General features: G+C 39.2%; 1 long non-coding RNA gene across 4 annotated transcripts in view; it reads right to left on the reverse strand.

Annotated features, from left to right (window-relative positions):
* Positions 1-922: 922 nt before the first annotated feature.
* LOC125917836 (uncharacterized) overlaps positions 923-12,908 on the reverse strand; it is a 13,548-nt gene continuing 1,562 nt past the window's right edge. Inside the window, exons 2-5 of one of the 4 annotated variants that reach the window (XR_007456312.1) lie at positions 4,711-4,812; positions 2,679-2,783; positions 1,471-1,597; positions 923-1,273 (exon numbers count right to left, since the gene is read on the reverse strand). This is a non-coding gene — a long non-coding RNA (uncharacterized LOC125917836). Of the gene's footprint in view, positions 1,274-1,470; positions 1,598-2,678; positions 2,796-4,710; positions 4,813-7,824; positions 7,955-12,908 lie in introns of all 4 variants that reach the window. The other 3 variants (XR_007456313.1, XR_007456315.1, XR_007456314.1) reach the window with 3 other exon arrangements.

Below are 12,908 nucleotides of genomic sequence, written 5' to 3' on the forward strand. Positions count from 1 at the left end.
AAAGTTTACAACATCCAAACAAGCTATTTTTAAGGGAGAGAAACTCTGCTCCAGATAAAAGAAAAGAAAAGAAAAACACATAACACCCAGGAAATCAACAGCAACATTGCATTAGTATACACAGATCCTTTACATCTCTGCCAAGGAAGGTGGGGATTAATCCAATCACTGTTGGCTTCCATGTAAGTCATTTGAAAGAACTTGGGGGGAAAAACTGAAATGGGAGTTTAAAATCAAAATGTTCTAATCACTAGTAGTAAAAATAGATGTATTTTAGGACTTACTGAATGCAATATATTGTGATAATTCTTATTTATATGGTATAATTGAAGGATGAGGTTAACCAAATGTTACCCCTCTCAGTATCAAATTTTTTTAAAATAAAAGTATTTTGAACAGAAATTTTTCGATAATAAATTATACACTGAATAGAATGTAAACTGTTCTTGGAGTCTCGGGGCCATTATTATTAGGCTTAGATGTAATAACATGATATCTTAAGGGAATTATTCAAGATGGTCTGTTCCTGTCAATGCCCTTCTGCCTTAAAACATTTTTGTGCCTATTTTAAAATAAGTATTCTGGGGGCGCCTGGGTGGCTCAGCCAGTTGAGTGTCTGACTTCAGCTGGGGTCATGATCTCGTGGTCTGTGAGTTTGAGCCCCACGTCGGGCTCTGTGCTGACAGCTCAGAGCCTGGAGCCTGCTTCGGATTCTGTCTCCCTCTGTCTCTGCCCCTCCCCCACTCATGCTCTGTCTCTCTCTCTCCTTCAAAAATAAATAAAAACATTAAAAAATAAATAAATAAAATAAGTATTCTGCCTCCTTCTTTCACGTGTTTAACTGTCACTTCTTATTAGGTCGGTGAGTCTTTTTCTCATAATTCCTTCTTTTAAATTTATGCTTCTTGTGCCTGTGCAATAGGAGATCAGATAATCAAGAAGGATAGAATTGTATGTACAGAAAGAATCACTAGGTGCCAAGCAAAAGCCTAAGAAGCTCCCCTAGGAGTTTGGAGAATGAATGATATCTGTTTTAGCTGCCTTTGCTTTGCTGTATCCCAGACAGTTGAGGTCATTGTACAAGTAATTTATAGTTAAATCCAAGCATTTCTGTACATTAAAAGCAATAAGGAAAAGATGGCTTTCGTCTCTTTAATGTGCCACTCAGAGTAGGCACTCTGTATCGTACCTGAAACAACAGCACTCAGAGTCTCATTATGGACATTCTGTGTAAGTTTAATTCCCTCCATGGCCATGATTTTGTTAAATGTTACTGAAATAAAAAGTACAACATGCAATCTGTGAGCACCAAGCTTGTGAAATTGGAAAAAAAAAAAAAGTGCCCCACACCTATATTATCAATTCTGTGGTGCATCTTCCACTTCAGTGAAAGAAAGCACACTACCTTTATCATGTTGATGCATATAATTTGTAATAAAATGGAAGAGATAGAGGAAAACAAAGTGATACCTGTAATAAAACACTGAAATTATTATTGCATTTCACAGTCTATAAGAACTGCACATTCACAGGATTACAGTCTCCATCAAACTGCTGACCCCTGCCAAGAGGGAAAGATTTACTGCACTCCTCACACCTGAAAAGGAAAGGTAGGATTAGTTCATGGACGCTTTCCCTTTCAGGATTAATAGAGTCAGTGTTTATACTAGATGACACTACATGATTCCCAAACAATGAGGAAACCTCTACCTTGCCAAATTTACAACCTCTCACATCTTATCTCTTCTGTTTCAAAATGTTCTCTAATATCCACAGATTTGTGTTGTCATTATAGTCTAATTTCTCATAATTCTTTTAATAGGTTTATAAAATAAAACAATAATCATGATGATGTTTTCTTTTGTTCTTATATTATTTTCTAAGTAGTTCAACATTTTTTGCAAATATTCACTCTCACAGTCGTTGTTTATTAGGAAAAAAATTATGCTGGACTGACAAAACTAAGGCAAAAATTTTTAAACATTTAAATTTATTATATAAAGTAGATTTATACCCTCCTGCTTGGCCAAATGTAACAAGTTTCCATTTTAAGTTCTATTCCTTTAGCAAGATTAAATTCCATGTGCTTTTCTAGCTACACCCACAGATTCTTTTAGCCCCCATCTTCCTACCTGGTATAAGTAATCACCTGAACTGTCTTTATACCATAATGTCTTTTTTTCCCCAAACTTTCTTACAGTTTTTCAAATACCAACCACGTTCTTGAACTTTGTAATTTATACAGCTCTTATCAGCTGTTTTTTAACATTTTGCCATAAAGCATTTGTGCATCTTTCCCCTACATGTTTATAGCCGTGTTTTGACCATGGTCCCCTCTATGCCCTGAAACTCCTTTATCCTGGCACAGTGGCTATACTAAGGAAGCTATTTATTCTCCCTACTTCTATGTCACAGTATGAAGCATCTCCTTAAACTCAAAATACACTTTTCACAACCTCTTCCTTTCCCAGGTCTTATTCTTTTAAAGGAATCACATCAGTCTCAAGTAGAAACATGAAACTGAATACTTTTCTTATGGTTTTTGTCAACGTTACAATCAAAAGTCTCTTCCTTTAAAAATTCCTAAATTTATGACTTCCATCCCTCTCCTAATGTTACTGAATTTATTGCTATGACAATTAACAAAATCGCAACATAAAAGTCATCTCTCTACTTACATTTGGCCAGGTCTATCCAAGAGGTTTGAATCACTGGAAGGTCCATCCACTTTCAGAGAACTAGTCCTATTTCCCATGGTTTTACTTTTCATTTTTCATTTATTTCTAAAACATAAACTATATTAGTGGTTCCTTATTCGATTTAGATTCCTTTTATGTATCTCTTAGCTGCTTCCTTAGCTTAACTACTTTGTTAGTGGTAATCTTAAATCCCATCATCACTGAAGAACTGGATATTTTAAAGCTTCACTACTTTTTGTTATTGCTGTCATAATGCTGTGAATGCCACAATATTGCTTTTGAATGCAATTTTCTGGGCCTGACTTACAAATGTCCTCTGTTGGATTGGCTGAAATCAGTTACATGTTTTCTTTTGTAGGATCTATTGCTACTGTATACTGCAAAATTGTGCCTATGGATTTGTCTTTTACAATCTACCCATCTAATAGTGGGATATGTTAGCCAAGAGTTGAGAGAATGTATCCATATCATTCACTCTTTATGAGAATGTGTCTCTAGTCATTTTATACCTTACCACACTGACTTTTAAAGTGCTCATATTGGTATATTTTCCCATTTAATTCAACTCATCAACTATTTACTGAGTGCCCATGAAGAGTACAATACTGAACTATACAAACTGGGAACCGAAAATGAAACACAAATCATAATGTGTAAATCTACAATCTTAACAGAGGCAGGATACAGAATGCTCCAGTACTAGAATATAAAAAATACACTTTTCTTCCTGACCTTCTAAATAAAACATAGTAGGCTATAAGCATTCTTCGATTGCTTTGATTCATATTTGCCAATTTGATTATTTGCAAGGCATTCCTTGAGATTATGTATACAACAGTAGCCACAGAACATGTAACAATTTGCAATTTAATAGAAGAATAATTTCATAAATCAATACCAACATCTCAATCCCAATATGCTTTTGTTGTTCTCTACTTATAATGTATGGAGGGTTTTTGGTGGAAAATTACCTACTGTAGTAAAATGAACAATTTGGGAATGAGGAAAATCTCTAGATATCGCGTTTGGAAATCTCAACATATACTCTTATTTCACTTTTCTAATACACCCTTTCTCTTGTCAGTTTTTTTTTTTTTTTAAACATGATTTCCTCCGAATGAATCAGTGCTGTGATATGCAGGAAGGAACTATCTCTGCGATTATTCTACTTGGTGCTTAACAAACATTATGGCAATACGCCAAAGTACATGTTGGGGCTGGGGCCTCAAAGATTAATCAGACATTGTCCCTGCCCTAAAGGAACTCACAGTCCTATGAGACAGTGTTGTCTGTGTGGGGTGAAGGGAGGCAGGTATTAGTCAATCTTATACCACTTCTCCCTAATGTCTGAGATCATAATTCTACATGGAATTTCAAAGATCTCTCATGCCTGTATTTTATATGAAAAGGTTTACATTTTTGAGACCAGGAAAAAGTCTTCTCATTCCTCTTATTTGAAATCAAGTATTTTCCATAGGTTATTTGTTTTCCTCTGCACAGCACAATGTTTAGTTTTATGTTTCTTTCTTCCCAAAGTCTTTTAAACATGACATGTCAGACCTCAAGTCATTTTTTTATCTCTTGGTCAGGTTTCTCTTCATCTCTCATTTCATTACTCTTCCTCATGGTCAATCTCTTCATAAGTCTTCACAACATTATTAACCTCATATTTCATTTTTGACATTTGCTTAAGCAGACTCCTGTGCAGGAAGACTATTAGAGGTCTTTATTGTAGAACTGCTGTGGTTACTATATAAAGAGTTCATACTTTATCTATGGTTGTGGAACAGATGTGAATTTTTTTTGTATCACAACTCAAAATGAATTTTTCCCTTAGAGATAATATTGTTAAGTGGTGGTTGTGGTATTTCACCCAGATCTCCATTGAGGAATTAAGGGCTTATTCCCCTAAATATTTAATGCTGCTACAGAATGTATGTCCTTAGGTAGGAGAGTAATAGCCCCCCAGAGACGGACCCTTTCTAGTCCCTAGAACCTGTCAATACATTACCTTTCTTAGCAAAGGGACTTTGCAGATGTGAGTTAGCCAAGGATGTTGAGATGGGAAGATTATCCTGGATTTTACAGACAGCCCCAATGCAATCACAACCACCTTTGCAAGAGAGGCAAGAGTGTCAGGAGTCACAGGAAGAGATGTGATGACAGAAGCAGAGGCCAGAGAAAGACTGGAAGATTCTAATGAAGGGAGCAGAATATGCCACCTCAAAATATGCCATTTTGGCATACTGATTATTTTGAATTAAAGTTTCTTGGGAAACAGGCAGTGCAAGAAGGACACTCTTAACTCTCCTGTGCTCTCCCTGAAGGCAGGAAATAACTCTCTTATGTGAAAGATACCCACCCTGTGCCAAGAGGGTAGAAGGCATCCTTATTAGCAGAGAGGCAAGTCAGGGCCAAGAGGATAAATAAACAAACTTTGTTACTTTTTCACTAAAATAGTACCCCAACCCCAAACCTCTTTGTTTTGTCAATTCTTCACAAATTTATTGTTTGCCTAAGAGGTATAGAAGATTCCTGCTTTGGACACTTCGAGTCTCATATTTTTAGGGGGCTCCTGTACATATGAAATTAAATTTGTTCTGTTAAGTTATCTTATGTCCATTTCATTATTAAACCAGGCAGAGAACCTGAAAGGGAACATTTTTCCACCCCTACACTACATTGTTGGCCTTGAAGGTGCAGGAAGGAACCACAGGCTAAGGAAGGCAGCAGTCTCAGAAGCTAGAAAAGGCAAGGAAAGGGATTCTCCCCTTGAGCATCCAAAAGGAACACTGCCCAATGGCCTCATTTTAGACCTCTGACTTCCAGAACTATAAAATAATAAATGTGCATTGTTTTCAGCCACTAACTTCATGGTAATTTGTTTCAATAGCAATAGGAAACTAATACACATCTTGAGAAAAATTATCGAGGTTTCTGTGATCAAATAAATGGGGGAAACATTATTCACTTTATCTCCCTCTCAGTGCCTACAATTTGAGAAGTCCTACAGTGAAGAATTCTGTTTAACTTTGTTTAAACTAGAATTTTCCAAAAGCACTTAACCGTAGACATTTTAAGGACTGTTTAACAGTACTATTCATGGAGCCTACTTTGGGAAAAAATGCTTTAAGGATTTATGCTATGGATAATGGCACCCAGAAGAGATGCAGATATTCATTTATCTAGACTGAAATTCCATCCACTGATGCTGTTTCAGTGAATTATTATTGAGTGTCCATTTTAGCTTTACATTGTGATAGGTATCGGGATGAGGGAAGAGGAGGTGAGACATAAAGATATAGAAGAAAATATTACTGACTCCAAGGAAATCATCATTTAATATGAGATATGACATATTTACCAAAAACTGTAAACCAGGTAGAAAACATTAGGTTCTGTGTGTGTGTGTGTGTGTGTGTGTGTGTGTGTGTGTGTGTATGTATATATGGGCAGGGTGGGCTGTGAAGTTTGGAGAAAAAAAATGAATCATTTCCAGGAAGTTGGGGGTGTCAGAGAATGAATTATGAAGAGCTGGGATTTGAATTTGTCTTTTTTAAAACTGTTTTTAATGTTTGTTTATTTTTGAGAGAGAATGAGAGAGAGAGTATGAGCAGGGGAGGGGCAGAGAGAGGGAGAGACATAGAATCTGAAGGCACAGAGCCTGACACACGGCTCAAACTTGTGAACTGCGAGATCATGACCTGAGCCAAAGTCAGATGCCTAACCAACTGGGCCACCCAGGTGCCCCTTGAATTTGTCTTTTAAGGGCAGGTAGGCTGATGATGATGAGAAGAGAGGGAAGAGAAGAAGGGCATTGTGCAGTGGTGGCATCAGAGTAAGCAACCCTACCTATGACAGGCACTACCTGACCCAAGAACTAAGTTGTTCCCTACTGGGGAAAGACAAGCCTTGGTAAGCCACATCCTTGTCTGTGCAAGAATCAGAATTACAAATTTGCGGGGTGGCAGGGGGGTGCCTGAGTGGCTCAGGTGGTTAAGTGTCCAACTCTTGACTTTGATTCAGGTCATGATCCCAGGGTTGTGGGATGGAGCTGAGCATGGAGCCTGCTTAAGATTCTCTCTCTCCCTCTGCCCCTCTCCCCTGCTCATGCTCTCTCTCTTAAATAAAAAATTAAAAATACATACATACATACATACATACATACATACATACACAAAATACAACCAAACACTTAATATAAAACTTTGGGGTATTTTTCTGCATGGAATAGACTTTCTGAGACTCCCTAAAATATGTACCTGGTAAAGTTTAGACTACAGATGTTTTTTGCTTTTCCTGGTAAATATTCCTAGTGGTAAGGATATAGCCTTTTTATTGTTCCTTGGACCTCTAAACTTCTGTTCAGAACTGGAGTCATCTGTTGAAAACGCTTCAATGCCAACTCTATGTGTGTGAAGACTAGGCTTTAACAGTAAATGGGAAAGGGAGACCATGTCTGTGCTACTTTAGCTTCCTGTTTCGTGTCAGCTTTAGTCTCCTTGGGAGCAGATACTGTCTCACTGTTTGTTCTTTGTAAGCCTCAACTCTAGAGCAGTGGAGGCACTTGGCATACATTTGTTGAAATGGTGAAAGGATTATCGAAGTGAAATCTTGGCTCCACTCAAACCGACTCAGAAAAAGAATTTTCTTAAACATTTATTTCAAAATGAAAAAGGAAGAGTAAAACATGTGGCATTTTAGAAGTAAGGAATTCAACAGAATTTTTTGGTGGGGGAGGGGCCTTTAGCCCCTAGAAGAAATAAGGCTTCTCATTTTCTGGAAGAGATGCCTGCACTATCCGTAGGCTTGATCCAAAGAGAGTGGTGAATCAAACACTTATTTTCTGACTGTTCCTTAAAGAAAGAAAGGGTGGGATTTAGAGGATCACAGGGTTCCTCCCAAGAAACACATTCATGTAGGTGTGACCTCTGGAGATTGTGTGCCCCCGCCCCTGTTTGTCTGGCAAACACCTGCTCATCTTTCAAGGCAGCTCGAATGACAAGTCTGGGAGGCCCTGCGGCTCCCCGTGGCAGTTGTTTACTCTGCCCTTTGTGGTTTCCAGCACTCTGTGCAGAACTCTCTCAAATATCACTAATCGCATTTTATACGGTTATCTGCTTACATATCTGGATTCAATTCCATAAACTTCTGCTAGGGCAATGTTAGAGTCAAAGGCAAAGACTCCGGCCTTTAGAAGCTACTTCCTTCTCCAGGAGGCAGACCGGCATACAACTACTTATAATTCTCAGCAACTGCAAGAGAACATAATGCAGAGAGGAGGTAACGGGAGGGAGGGCAGGGTCTTAGTTCATATCCTTAGGTCTTGGCACAGTGTCTGGCACATAACAAGTTCCAAACATGTTAATGGAGGGAGGGAGATAGGAAGAGATGAAAGAAGGGGGGAGAAAGGGAGAGAAGGGAAGGAAATGACAAAAATGCCCCACCTCATCCCTGTCACTGTGCTGAACATTGTCAATCGATTAGTTACTATAAAGGTGCTATTCTCAGGTCCCTGGAAGAGATGTTTTGGAGCAGAGAGTTGATGTTTCAGTCATACTTGGCACACAATACCATACATGATAATCACCATCTGAGGGCAGCAAGTCATAATTTGTCCTGTATTTAACTCATCCCACTCCCAGGGGGTCTACAGAACAGAGACTTACAGAGGTTGCGTTCTCTGAAAGCACTAGCTCTATGCCAATTTAATTCTTGGGTTCTGCATCATTAGACCAGCAGGCTTCCTTGCTTCTGCAAAAGGATTTAACTAGAATTTTGGTGCCCTCAGAACTCTGTCTGCCACCCAGCTCCCTATTTCTCTGCCAGTTTCATCTGCACAATGCATCTTGGGTTACATATGGCAGAGAGAGAGAGGAATCTCATTTCAAGCCTCTGCTGTCTGCATCGCACAGCCCTCCCTGAGCAGCCTCTATTTCACAGGGGAGAGAAGGGAGGAGGCAGGATGATCAGCCTCCTCAAAAGATGAGAGTGTAAAGTATTTCTCAAATTTTCATCTTCAACAGCTGGTATCATTCAACTCCCTGGGGTGGGGGAGACTATGCTTTGTTGCTTAGCTAGCAATATAATCTCTAGCTATCCTGATGCCAAAGTATCAATTACAGGTTCATTTGGATGATGGGATAAATTGGTGTTGAGACCACTAGACAATGACAGAAATTGGAGGTGGTGGGAAAGGATGCCAAAGGGGGGCTGACCTCTATCCTGAAGTACAGTTGAATTCTTCCTATCCTTGCAAATTAAGTAACTTAATTCTAAACTGCTAGTTGTCTCATGAAGAGAAACCCACCCGCAGCAGAAGTGAAGCAGGTATTCCTGAAGGTTTTTCTTTGAGGGCATAATTAGAGAGATGTTAACACTCCTGCAGCATCCCAGCTCTCCCAGTGTTATAACAGGAGGAAATCGGAAAAAAAAAACAACAAAAACGATGACCTGCATTTAAAAACAAATGTTTTACCAGACACAAAAAGTCACATATTATATGATTCCATTTATATTAAATCGCTACAATAGGTAAATCCCTAGCAATAGCAGATGGGCGGTTGTTAGCGGTTGAGGGGAAGGAGAAATGGGGAGTAAGCGCTTCAGGGGTACAGTGTTTTCATTTGGTGGGTGATAAAAATGTTCTGAATGTACTAACTGCCACTAAATTGTTCACTTTATGTTATATGAATTTCACCTGAATTAAAAAAAATAAATGTTGGGGCGTCTAGGTGGCTCAGTCGGTTGAGCGGCCGACTTCGGCTCAGGTCATGATCTCGCGGTCTGTGAGTTAGAGCCCCACGTCGGGCTCTGTGCTGACAGCTCAGAGCCTGGAGCCTGTTTCAGATTCTGTGTCTCCCTCTCCCCCATTCATGCCCTGTCTCTCTCTGTCTCAAAAATAAATAAACGTTAAAAAAAATTTTTAAAAAAATGTTTTATAATTGAGGGCTTCAGTATTTCGCATTGCTCCACAATCTATCGCTGCTGGGGAATAGGGAGGATTTTATTCCCATTCCACAGTGATAAGAGGGATTAAGTAGGTCTCTAAGTTCTAATACTTGTCACCTTTTGGCCTTTCCTACGAAAAGCCTAGTATATTCCCAGAATGTCTGTCACAGGGAAGTAATTCAAATCAATGACCCCTGACTTGCTTGGCCCTTGACAATGAGCAGCAGCAGCAACAGCAAGAGCAGCAACTGATCATCACAGGGCTAGATAATCAAATGTCCATGGGGCGCACCTGTTTACCAGCCTCTCAGCCAGCCGCCCACACTACACCCAGGTGGCCTAGCTGCATTCGGGGACATGAGACAAAGACTATGGGCCATTTTAATTCAGTAGAAAAATATGAAGACCTTGCTCTTGCCACACTCTTTCAGAGTCAAAGAAAATAAATTTTAACAGAATAGAAGCATCTTTGGAAGGGAGGCAGTTTTTCCCTTGTTTGATACTAAGAAGAATATACGCTTCAACACACAGATCCAAAGCAGTCAGCTGTTAAGTGAAAAGAGAAGCCCACGAACTTAGGAGGAATAAAAACATATTGAGAACAGAAGTTAAAAGAAGGGGCTTTGAAAAGAAACTACAAGACTATGTAACATCAAAAAATGGCTAACAACTATATTCATTTAAAAAAATTTTTTTTATTTACATTCAAGTCAATTACCATATAGTGCAACAATGATTTCAGGAGTAGATTCCTTAATGTCCTTTACCCATTTAGCCCATCCCCCCTCCCACAACCCTTCCAGTAACTCTCTGTTTGTTCTCCATATTTAAGAATCTCTAATGTTTGCTAACAACTATATTTAAAAGCAGGTAGGGGACTGCCCAGTCTTACCCAACATCTCCCCCCTCTCACCCCACACCATGCATTCAGGGCCACAGACAAGTAGGCCTCCCAAGTCCTCACCCAACCAACTTTCTGAACCATTCCATTTGTCTCACATTCTACTTACTTCTTGACATACCTCCAATTTTTCTGGTTTTGACCTTATGACTTTTTCTCCAACCACAGTTTGTCTCACCACCCAGACTTTAACACTTAGCTTTGCGATATTTTTTTTTCTAGACCAAGATCTAGACATTCCTCTGGGAATACTGCCTTTGGTGGCTTCATCCACATTTAGCCTGACCCAGGGATGTCACTCTTCACTGTGACTCACAGAAAAGTGTGCAGTTCTGTTTTCATGTAACCTTCCCTTTTCTCAGGTGTAACCCTTAAGACTAAGCCTGAAAATAAGGCTCTAGTGCTGATTTCAGATTCACAAATGGCTAGACAAGCTTCATATTAAGTAAGAATTTTTAAATATAACGAGAAAGCAAAATACATTCAATGCTTTCAAAATCCCCTGATTCTATTGCAATATGCCAACTGACTCAGAGAGCCATGTTATATTTTCCTATGTTGTGTGAGAAAAACCCATGTGATGCTGTCACAAAATGTTCTATATACCACAGAAATTACAGTATTACTTTCCTGGAAAAATTCCAAAAGGAGAGAAATAGCATCTGTTTTCTATGTTGGTCATGCTATGGAATGAAACGCAAATGGGAAGTAGGTTATAGAGGGGGCATCTACTTTCTCTCTGATAGGAATGCTGAGATAGAGCACCAATTTTGAGCTGTCTTGAGGTTAAGCAGTATGCATGGGGAATGCAATGTTGTATGTATGCGATTCCTGTCCTCGGCCGGAACAAATCCTTGTCACCTCCATCCTCACATCACTGCCACAGCAGTGCATGTTGAATTGCAATAATCTGGCTCTTCTGCTTACTGATGCTGACTTTAGGCAAGTCACTTAAGCCTTCTGAGCCTATTTCTCCACCAGTGAGACAGGAATAATAACACCTATTCTTTATTACTGTTATGGGTTAAACTGTGCCTCCAAAATGTACACTGAAGTCCTAACCCTCAGTACCTCAGAATGTGACCTTATTTGGAAATAGGGTCATTGTAAGTGTACTAGGGGAGATCATACTGGAGTAGGGTCCTTAATCTAGTATGTCTGCTGTACTTCTAAGAAAAAGAAAGATGGCCACATAAAGACACAAGCACACGAGAATGACATGTGAGGACAGAGACAGGGACTGATGTGACACAAGCAAACCTAGGAAAGACAAGGATTGATGGCTACCACCAGAAGCCGTGAAGAGGCAAAGAAGGATTCTCCCCTTTATGTCTCAGAAGGAGCATGGCCCTCTCTTGATTTTAGACTTCTAGGCTGCAGAACTGTGAGAAAATAAATTTCTGCTATTGCAAGCCACTTGGTTTGTGGTACTTGTTACAGCAGCTCTAAGAAACTAATAAGGTGGGGGAGGTTTATTTATTTAGTTAGTTAGTTAGAATGAGTCTGTGTGTGTGTGTGTGTGTGTGTGTGTGTGTGTGTGTGTGTGTGTTAAATGCAGGGGAAACAAACACAGAATAAACCAAGTAGGCCAGAAGAAAACAAGGCCAGAAGGTAATTTTTCTTATGTATTTAAATCAAGGAAATGACCTTATTTTCTCTGGAGCCAACACTGCCTCTCTGAACCTACCTCCCACTGTTGTCCCTCCCCCCTGCTCCAGCTCACCGGAGCATTCCTCCTGTGAGGAGGCTGTGCTTGAAATATCTCACCATGTTCACTCCTTAGGGTCTTTGCATCAGCTGCTTCCTCTGCCTAGAACACATCCAGGGTGAACTCCTACTTCCTGTCTTTCCTCAATGAAGCTGACCCTGGCTCTGCCACTTAAACACTGCAATTTGTACTCCTGTGCCACCCAGCACTCCCAATTCCCCTTATTCAGCAGTTCTTTTTCTTTTTTCCATATTCTTATTGGCTTCTAATAGCCTGGTAATTTATTTTTCTATTACATGCAGTATTTATTATCTGTCTCCCTCTATGCTAGAACATAAGCTCCACGAGGGCAGGGATCTTCATGTTTTGCTCACTTATAGGAACAAGCATCTAAAACAGTATCTAGTTCATAACAGGTTCTTGACAAAGTTTTTTTCAAATCCATTATTTATTTTTAATTAATCACTTTGTAATTACAGAAAACTGTACATGTGTACTATGAAACATCAGAAAAAATTAAAAACTTAAAATTCCTACCATTCAATATCTTTCAAATTATGATAAATCAGAATGATTTATATCTTCTTTTAAATGACTCACTAAGGAATTCTGTCTCTTTATATATATATATATATATATATATATATAT

The sequence above is a fragment of the Panthera uncia genome, unplaced genomic scaffold (genome assembly GCF_023721935.1).
Source record: "Panthera uncia isolate 11264 unplaced genomic scaffold, Puncia_PCG_1.0 HiC_scaffold_256, whole genome shotgun sequence".
Taxonomy (NCBI): Eukaryota; Metazoa; Chordata; class Mammalia; order Carnivora; family Felidae; genus Panthera; species Panthera uncia.